This window comes from Salvia splendens, chromosome 14 (genome assembly GCF_004379255.2).
Source record: "Salvia splendens isolate huo1 chromosome 14, SspV2, whole genome shotgun sequence".
Classification (NCBI taxonomy): domain Eukaryota; kingdom Viridiplantae; phylum Streptophyta; class Magnoliopsida; order Lamiales; family Lamiaceae; genus Salvia; species Salvia splendens.
In genome coordinates this window covers 26,508,544-26,519,238 of record NC_056045.1, presented here as the reverse complement: position 1 = coordinate 26,519,238, position 10,695 = coordinate 26,508,544, and the positions used below count along the sequence as shown (strand labels likewise).

The following is a 10,695-nucleotide window of genomic DNA, read 5'->3' as shown; positions in this document are numbered from 1 at the left end:
TAGACGCAGTTAATTAGAGTGTCCACAAGGACAACCCCAATAGTCCCGCACCTTTTTTGTCCACATCTCCAATTTATTTGTCCGCGCCCACAAAAAAAATTGTCCGCAGCTATAAAGTGGACACTTCCAATAGCCCCAAAATTTTTAGCCACTTATCATTTTTTTCGTCTACATTAAATCAATTAAAATTATCGGAATGTAAATAATTAGAAAACGAGGTAATTGTGACCGAATATTCGTTGTATTGGAAATGGTAAATTATACAATGAACATTTAAAAACAATACAAATAAAAAAAACACCACCGTCTACTCAGTGGCGAAATCGGATTCCTCCTCCTCTTCTCCGCCGCCTCCCCCGCTGCTGCCGGCCGCCCCAGTACAATCCTCATCAGACAAGCCTAGCCGGTGCTGGATCTCCCTTATGAGTTTCCAGTATATACCCTTGATGACCGGGTCGGTTGCGGTCTCGTAGAAACGACAGTTGTCCTGCAGTTGTTTCAACAACTGCACATCTTGGTTCTCCCTTAAGACCTCGTGGGGACCAGGGGCCATGTGTAACGCCCGACTTTTCCCTATTCCTTTAAGTTATTTTTGGATTACTGTCGAAATTTTTTTTAGCCAACTATCGTTCCGTTTTATTTTGGAGAGTTTATGGAATTATTATTATTTTTAGAGCCTATCACGTATTTCTTTTAAGCACCCAGCCCAAATCTTTTTTCCTTCTATGAAACTACTTTTGGAGAACCCAATATTGGACGAACCGTAGATATGTGCAAATCTTCCATTCAAATCTTTCCCCTGAGAATTAGGAGACATTCAGTAACAACTTCAACCATATATAAATATAACCACCCCCACACGTCTCCCACCATTCAGAAACCTTGAAAAAAAAATATAGAGAAAACTAAGTTGGAGAAGAAAGTTTCTGCAGCTAAGAAGGTAAATACCAAGCCTTTTTTTTTCTTTCATTTATGTACAATCATGCGTATAGAGATGTAATCCCAGAAACAAAGCAGCCTTTTCCCAAACCCACATCGATAATTAAGACTTCGATACCTTTTTCCTTTCGTTTCACTAAGTAGCAATTAAGAAAAATAAAGGAGAGAGTTTAGTTAAAGATCATACATTTAAGTTGGGAGGTAGACCGGGACGACGGTGGTGGCATCGCGGTGGAGTCGGCGCTGAAACTGCAGTGTATCCGGCGAAGCGAGCAACGGCGGCGGCTCGGATAGTGGGCTGGTGACAACGCCGGTAGAAAGAAATTGAGAGAGGGAGAGAGAAGCGCGATTTAGGGAGATGAGTTTAGGATTTTCGATTTTGAATTGGAGATTTAACTTCTGTTTTTTTTTTGGAATTTTCATTTGGGACTTAACAAGAGAAAAGGTGAGAAGAGAATTGTGTTACGTATTAGAAGAAGGTGAGGTGTAGGAGAGAGAAAGAGTTAGAAATTGGGGAAAGAGGAGTATGAAATTGTAGAGAAGGGACGGCATTTTATGGATGGGAGTCTAAAATTGATTCTTTTATTAATTTTTTTTACTAATTGTTTACTGTCTCTTTTGGGAGTATATAATTTGGTGATGTGTATAAAATAGGATGTTGAGGTGTACGGGTATTTGGGAATGGAGTAAAGCATTCTTTAAATTGTTTTAGTTTGAGTCTTAGTCTTTTCTCTTTTTCTTTTATGGGATTTAGTTTTGGGCCTTGTCAAATAAAAAGGGGATATATATTAATTTGGGCTAATCCTTTTAGGCCCTACTAAATAAATGGGAGAAATAAGGAGGGCTTAGATAATAATTAACTTGGATCAAATTAATTAAAACCTTGGGCCGATAATTTAATTGTGGGGAATTATTTATTTAAGTCTCGGAATAATTCAAAGTACGAAATAAATATAATTGCGAAGGGAAATAGTTGTGATAATTTAGTTATGCGCTTGTACAATTTTTGGGAATTTATTCCGACATCATGGTGGAAATACGAGGAGCCAACGGAGGAACTTTGGGCGGCCACCGAATAATCAAAAACCGAGAAACGAGATAGACAATTTTAATTAGGGTGCATGCATCTTATTTATTTACTTGATTCATTGTGTTGATTTATGTGCTATTAAAATGCTAAAGGTGATTCCTTGCAAGCGAGACGTGATATCAAGGGAAGGGAAATAATTTCGAATTAAGGACTTAAGCGAACGGGGTGGGCTTTCTTTTTAAATATGGGCAATGCCCTAAGTATATTTTTATGTGAAAATGATATGAATATTTGTCATGCCGTGTTTTGTTTTATTCTATGGAACCTATCTGATGTGGCTTTTGCCATCAATGGATAATCGAATTCGGGTCTGTCTAGGGAGTGAGTCCCTATTCAGGCTAGTGTACACCTATGGAGATCGTGAGCCGTCTTTTGGGTCGGCCGGTCTAGTGACTTGGAATGTGGCCACATTCCTTGTCATCAATGGATCAGATATGGTAGACATCTATGGGAAAATGACTCAGTCGAATTTTACAATGGAAATGATTTTAGTGTCTCAGGCATTTTCAAAGTTAAACCCGAGGTCACTCAATGGTGGCATGATAAATACTTTTTATAAAATGATTTCGGCATGAGTCCACTGAGTGCATCAAGTACTCAGCCCTGCTTTTCTTTTAAAAATTGCAGGTTGAGCGTGACGGGTGCGGTGGGTGTTGAGCAAGACCGTTGAAGAAATTAAGTGTTTAGAATGTGTCATGTCTTCACACGTGGCATATTCCTTCTCTCAAATGCTTCCGCTAAGTAGTTGTCTTTCTTTTGAGTTCTTGTATCGTTGAGATAATATTCATTTTTTAGTTGTTGAATGTTGATTGTTGAGATACTCTGATTTTATTCGAGCTATTCCCATTTGTTTCGAGCTATGGTCGAGTTGCGTTGTTTTCCCCTTTCTTTCCCGCTTCTTTAATCCTCCCCTAGTCGCGATCAACCGTGTTTTCTATCCTTAGAAAATGCGGGCGTGACACCATGGGTTGCGGTATAGGGGCGGGCTGCGGGATGCGCGATCCCGACGCGACCGACGATAGGCGGGAGGAACTTCCAGCCACTCTAGCGCTTCGAATAGAGGCCTATTGTCCCGGAGGGTGTGGGCGCCTAGAGTGTGTAGCGGAGGGCTCTTCGGTTTGCTCGTCGTTGAGGTCGAATGATTGTGAGCCGCTGCTTTAGTCCCCGACTATGTTATGTCTAGTACGCTTTGCCCCAGGAGCTCCTACCCGCTCTTGCGCACAGATGGCCCGGAATTTCGGACAGTGCTCGAGAACAAGATACTCCTCCCACATGGTGAACTTCGGCCAACCTTCCGTGTTGAATTGGGCCATAGACAGCGCCTTCACGTCGGCTTCGCTTTGGCCACTCTCAGCACTGAGTAGGTTGTTCTCGTATATGGAGTTGAACCGCTTGGTGGCACGCAGAATCCTCGACCACTTTTTGCGGAGCTGTTCCCCGTCACGCGGTTTGGCGCCTCGAGGTTTGAACTCGTTGTATGCCAACAGGACGCGCCTCCAAAAGCTCCCCTCGGTCTGATCGGTGCCCACTATGGGGTCCGATGTGATGGCATCCCACGTCCGCGCCACAGCAATGGACTCCGCTTTGGTGTAGTGCGTGGCCCGTCCACCGCCGGCTGCCTTGCTGCCGCCGCCGCTGCGCTCACCGCCACCGCCGCTGCCGACGCTCTGCCCGAGCCGCGACTGCCACTACCGTAGCCGCTGCCACCGCGGCTGCCGCCTCTTCCGCCGCCACTGCTTCCACCCGCCCCACCGGACCCGCCGACTCTCGTCGGAACAGGCGTATCCACGCGTGCTGTCGGCGTTTCCGGTATGCCCGGACTGAGCAGACCCATAATCGTCTCCAGTGCGTCTCGATCTGCATCGGTGAAAGGAGATTGGCTGGATTGGAAAGGGGTCTCCGGCCGTGGATGGTTAACCGCGTCGAGGTTGGGTCTGTAATCTCCAAACGCCGACCGACACAAATTCCTCTGAAAAGGTTGGGGCGCGGGACTCGACCTCCGCGGCTGAGATGGAGGGGGAGTTGGACTCGATCCCCGCGGAGGGGGAGTTTGACTCCAACCCGACGACTGGGAAGGATAGCCGCCATATCCTGACGGCTGGGAAGGATAGCCGCCATATCCCGATTCGTTAGTACCGGGTGATTCATCGTCTCCACCGTGCATTTTTAGAGAGTGAAAGTGTAGAGAGTGAATGAATGAAGATTGTTTGAAAAGGGTGTAAAATGAGTGGTATTTATAGTAGAATTTTCAAAAATAATAAAAACAAATAATTAATGCGGGCGGCCGGCGCTCCTATAGGTGCGGCGATCGGGGACCGGCGCATCCTCGCACATAACTCGCTGGAGTGCCGTCCGCCCCAACAAAAATCGTCCGCCCTGGGGTGGACGCTCCCTCCACTATAGGCCGGCGGAGCGGTATTGGAATGGGCCGGCCGGCGCGCCGCCCCTATAGTGGACGGATTTGGATCCCCTGCGGTGTACAGCACTGCTGTGCACCTCACAAAACATTTTTTTAATAATAAAAAAAATATTTTTTTAATGTTTTGTGAGGTGCACAGTAGTGCTGTGCACCGCAGGGGATCCAAATCCATAGTGGACACCCTTAAGAGGAAGATAATAACAAGCCGTGTGAAGGCTTCGACCAAGAAAAGTTCAATATTTTTTTAAAAAAAAGATGAAAAATGAAGATTTTTGTTTTTCACTCCTATAAAAAGGATTACTTCTCATTCTAAGTTTTCATCACAGATAAAAGAAGATAAAATTAAAAACAAGTAATTGAGTAACGTATACTCATCACCTAAAATGAAGATAGCTTTTGGTTTATGCACCATATTTCTTGTCTTTTCGTGGGCTTCGGTTGCGTACGCATTGGACCCAAGCCAACTTCAGGATTTCTGCGTTGTTGTTCCCGATGCTAAAAATGCTGGTAACTATCTTCAATAAAACCTATGTCTTCAATAAAACTTACGTCTCATTATAGTTCAGTCATATTCCTTTTATATATGAATCATACTAATATATATAAATAAATATGACAAGAATCAACACATTTATTCTCTTATTTTTTTTACTTTATTTTCTTTCACTGACTAAATATTCGTTACTTAATCTCTGTGCCTAGTTCTTGTGAATGGGAGGTTTTGCAAGAACCCGAACATGGTGGTTGCGGATGATTTCCTTTTCCAGGGTCTAAACAAGGGCGGAAACACATCCAATCAGCTCGGATCAGCCGTGACTCCAGTCAACGTCAACCAGCTCGAAGGCCTCAACACTCTCGGCGTTTCCATGGCTCGCCTCGACTTTGCCCCTTATGGGATCAACCCACCCCACACCCACCCCCGTGCCACCGAAGCCTTCCTCTTGGTGGAAGGCACTCTCTACGTCGGGTTCGTCACTTCCAACCCGGCCGATCCCACCCAGAAGAACAAGCTCTTTACCAAATATTTGTACCCCGGAGATGTCTGTCATCCCACAAGGTCTCATCCACTTCCAATTGAACGTCGGAAAGACCAACGCCGTTGCATTTGCTAGCTTCGGCAGCCAGAACCCGGGTACTATAACCATTGCCAACGCGGTGTTCGGGTTGGACCCCAAGATCAACCCGGATGTGTTGGCTAAGGCTTTCCGGGTTGAGAAGAACATCATCGATTACCTTCAGGCTCAGTTTGGTCCAACAATAACTAAGATATATAGACACATTATTATCTTGTCTTTGTAATCCAATCAATTTTAGATTCTTTACTTATTACAGTTTACAACTATTGTAATTTTGTAATTCCGAATTACATTCATGTGATGGTGCGATAATAACCTTGTGAAGCTAGTGTTTTCTCTAATGAAAGTTTGATGTATTCTCTTTTTTTCCCCCAAAGTATTATGCCACATCTACTTTATCTACAAACGACCCTTTATCTTATAGCAGAACCACCAAATTATTACAAATAGAAAATTTCAGTAGCAGATATATTTCAGGAACTTGTAACCGTTGTAAGATGGAAATTTTTGGCACATATATTAAAAGATTGTGTTGGAAATTAGGAGAGAAATAAAATAGGTAAAGTAATGTGAGAGTGAGTAGGTGATGGAATAAAGTAAGAGTGATTTGGATGTTTTGTTTCTTTGTCAAAAAAGAAAATAACTTAACTTAGTTGGGACATCCCAAAAAGGAATACGACTCAACTTAGTCAGGACGAAGAGAATAACTAACAATACATAATACAAGTTAGAGTTGTCAACTAGACCGGGCTACAATACATAATAGTACAAGTTAGAGTTGTCAACTAGGTCGGGCCAGCCCGACCCTGCTTTGTCTAGGCCCGACCCACTAGTGAAACGAAGCGGGCCTAGGCTGGGCTCATTGGTTGAAATGAGCTCCAATTGGGCTATTTTGTAAACTCAGGCCCAACCCAGGCTCGAGACCAGCCCAGACCCAAGCCCATCAAAGGCCCACCTTATATAATTAGTATTTTTTTAATGTACTTAGACAATTAACCAATAATAATACTCCAAGTATACTTCTCTATTTATGCATGTAACATGTTAATCTTTTCTATATCGTTGCAATTTGTTGGATGTGTCTGAATGGACATAATCAGTAATATTCTGATATCTACATAAGTTTCCAACCAAATTATAAATGCAACATTCAATCTTGACTGCATCCAATTTCTTTTAGGCACGAGATTTAAAAGATTGATGTGTTAAAAGTTACTCCCTTTGTCCCGCAATAGGACTCCTATTTAGTTATGACACGAGTTTTAAGAAATGTAAAAAAAATGAGTTGAATAAGTTAGTGTAATATGGTCCCACTTATTTATATATTTTAGTTTTATAATAAAATGTGAGTGAAATAAGTTGGTGGAATTTGAAGCCTACTTACTATTTATGGTAAAAGTGAAATATAACTCTTATTGTGAGACATATCGGAATGACAAAACATGACTCTTGTTGTGAGATGGATGTAGTAAATCGGAGAGGGTAAAATAAGAGAATGAATAAAGTAAGAGAGATGAAGAAATAGTAAAATAAAAGAAGAAATAAAGTTTTTATAAAAAAATAAAATGACTTACTGTCACGCGACGATCTACAAAGGAATAGAACTCAATTAAGAAAGGAGAGAATATTAACAATTGACTTGTAGCTTGGATAGTCAGTACGTGTCGACTGACAATTGTACGTAATAAGAATATGCAACAAAATGTCAATTTTAAGGATCACAATATATTCGAAACTCACTTTTCCAAAATCGTACTATTAAAATTTATTGATTGCAAATATGATAATACGTCAAGACATTTAACCAAATTACCACTATTTATTCCGAAAACGCCCTCAAGTGTTTTATACTGTACCAATGTTTCAACACAGATTTTCTAGATATTTTGATGATTAAGTTGTATGAATCAAAATAATTAAGTTGTATGCACCAAAACTACATTAAAGAGGACCGATTAACAAATAACTCCAGTATATTATTACTATTATTTGTTGTAGTTGTTGATATTATTATTATTATTATTATTTGATTTATTGTACGGGTACTTTTATTTTAGAGTTGTTTACCCAACTATTTTTTATAAGGAGAAATATATTTAAATTTATACGTACTGTGGTTGCATATAGTTTTACTTACTTATACTTGTCTAGGATGGGCCGACCTAATTCCGGGCATGAAGCGAGCTCCAATTACACCGTTTTAATTATTTCTATTCCAATTTCAATTAATTTATTGATTTTTTTTTAAAGATAGTTACAATAAAATAAATGTAAATATACATATTTATTTAGTACAGTAGATAATATTAATATATTGTTTCGTGCAATTTTAAAATCATCCCCGGCACATCATGACCCTACCCAACCCACTTATCAAGTGGGCTTGAACCGAGTAAAAGAAATCCAGCCCAACCAACGTGCTTCAGTCTTGAATAGGGGTAAGGATACCTGATAGAGAGGTAAGAATACATATACCAAATATTGGGTTTATCCGTACCCAACCCCCGTCGAGTACTGGATACAAGATATTCAATCTAATGGGATTAGATGGTGAACTTTTAGAGCACCCGCAACGCTGTGTCGTTGCAGCCGCCGTGTCGTCGCCAAACCGTGCCCATGCCGTGCCGGGTGTCGTTGCCGCTGCCCGCGGCACGACACGTTCCGCTGCCCGCGGCACGACACGTTCCGCTGCCCGCGGCACGACACGTTCCGCCACGCGCCGAGGCGACGTGGCGGCCTCCCATTCGACGCGTGACGCCCACTCGCTGCTCGCGAGTGGGTTTCGTCACGTGACGCAATAATTCATTTTTTTTAAAAAAAATTCAAATTTAATTAAAAATTTTTTTTGCAACGGTATTGTTACTGTTTTTTAGCCGTTTTGTAATTTTTTTTATAATTTATTTACTCTATAAATACTCATATTTCATATTCATTTCACTCACAAACACACATCTATTCCTCTCAAATTCTCTCTATTTCCACCCTAATTTTCATCTCAAAGCAACTCTGTTTTTCTTCTCTCAAATTTAATCAAATTAATGGATCCTTTTGAACAAATGCGTCAAATATTGGAACAATCACTTGAAGAAGATCGACGACGGGAGGCAGAAGAAGCCGCGCCGCCCCAACGACGCTCCCGTACGTACATCCATCGTAACCGGGAGGAAGCCGCCGCAAGGTTAGTACGCGACTACTTCTGCGATAACCGGGAGGAAGCCGCAATTGTGTAATTTTATTTTTTTAGGATTTTAATTGTGTGCTTTTTATTTTTTTTAAGTTTAAGTTGTAACTTTGTTTTAATGTTGTGTGTTTTTTAATAAAGTGTGTTTGTTTTTTATTAAAGTGTGTTTTTTTAATTGAATTGAGTTGGAAATAAAAATAAAAAATGAAATTGAATGAATAGTAATTTAAGGAACGGTTAAGGAACGGAGGGTTGCAGGTTCCGTTCCTTAGTTAAGGAATGGAGTAAAAAAGTACAGTGGGGCTCGCAAATAGTAGTTTAAGGAACGGGTTAGGAACGGTATAGGAACAACGTTGTGGATGGCCTTAGATAAGTTGGGTATCGGGTAACCCGATAGAGCATTGGGTATTACCCGAATACACGATTTATTGTTTAGAGTTATATTTTAATTACGTTTGGCCTTTCAGGATTGGTGGGGCTGGCTAAGTTACTTACTTAATTAGAATAATTAGGTTTAACTTTCTCTAATCTCTATAAATACGCCAATCATCTGACTCTCCGGCAAAGTGACTCAACTCTCATTCCCACCCTTCACATACTCTCTCTCATCCCATCTTAGTAAGCTACTAGCCTCCCTCGGCAATACAGTCAGTATTATTTTTAAGTTCATAAAGAGGCATCGCATACAAAACAAAGAAAATATTGTATAATATTATATTCTTAATGAATAAGATAATTTTAGCTTTTGAGTATCCAATTTTTCAGGTTCGAATAACCGTGGCGGGTATTTGAGTACCCGAAAAACATATTGGGTCCGGTATTGGGTGTGTACTTTCGACATTTTCAGGTTTGGGTGCCCTGTTTTATCGTGTCGGGTAACTATGAGAACCCGAATTCCCACCCGTGAGCCTAGGCCAATGGGACCTGCTTAGCCCACTTGATAACACTAGATTTAGACACTCAACACGCTGCTGCTTGTCGACTTCTTCATGACATCGGGACTTAGCTTCTAAATAGCCCACTTGATAGTTTAATTTGTATAAATCACATATGTGACAGCTACATATAAGCAAGGAAAAAATTGAAATAATTTTATTCCATTCAGACGAAACATTAAAAGTGATATTTTAAGGGTCGTGCGATGGGACTTCATGGCCGAGTCACCACGCCAGAGAATGACTGTTTTGGCAACACTAGTTCAAATTTTCATCAATCACATCCACAAGTGAATCAAGTGGATGAAATCACACTTTAAAACCATACTAGGACAAAACCCCATATGAATGTTGGCCTTGAGAGAGAGTGTGTTGAGTATGACAAAACCTCAGTGATGACCATGAGACATAGAGGGAGAGAGACAAAGGACCACACATAGAAGCTTTAAGTAACAAATAATTGAACCACAAGTAGAAACCACCAAAATTTGTGAAATTCTGTGATTGAGAAAAGTGACAAAAACACATCTCAATCTGTACCCCTAACAAATGAAATATTGGGTTTTAATTCATTAAAGTTGGACTTTAATTAAGTAGTACAATTACTAGGAGAAATTGGAGAATTAATTAAGAAGAAATAACTCTTTTGTTAAGACGTAATAATCGTATGCTCAATTAGAAATTTATTAGCTCTCTTTAATTGAACTGTGTACAAAGAAATTGTTCATGCGTCGGATTGACAATATATATGAATATCGAACATAGTGAATTCGCAATTGCAGAAGTCGATCAATTGTGAAAATAAACTACACACACTGCAACAAATTTATCTTATTAGGATACAAAATTAGATACGCAATTACTTGTGTTGAAATTTTTTTAAAATATACAAAATTGAGAGCGTAAATATAATCGTCCTTTAAGTTAGGACACAATTGCCACTATACCATAATTTTTGCTTTCCAGTGGCACTTTAGTTTGTGCCTCTTAATTTTCATTGTAACATTAAGATTAATAACGTTTTTAAAGTGTAGAAGATGTATGCAAAACACAAA

The 10,695-nt window shown here is 40.4% G+C and overlaps 1 pseudogene; it reads left to right on the top strand.

Moving 5' to 3' along the window:
• The first annotated feature begins 233 nt into the window (after nucleotides 1–233).
• LOC121764425 lies at nucleotides 234–5,747 on the top strand (annotated as a pseudogene).
• The last annotated feature ends 4,948 nt before the right edge of the window (nucleotides 5,748–10,695 follow it).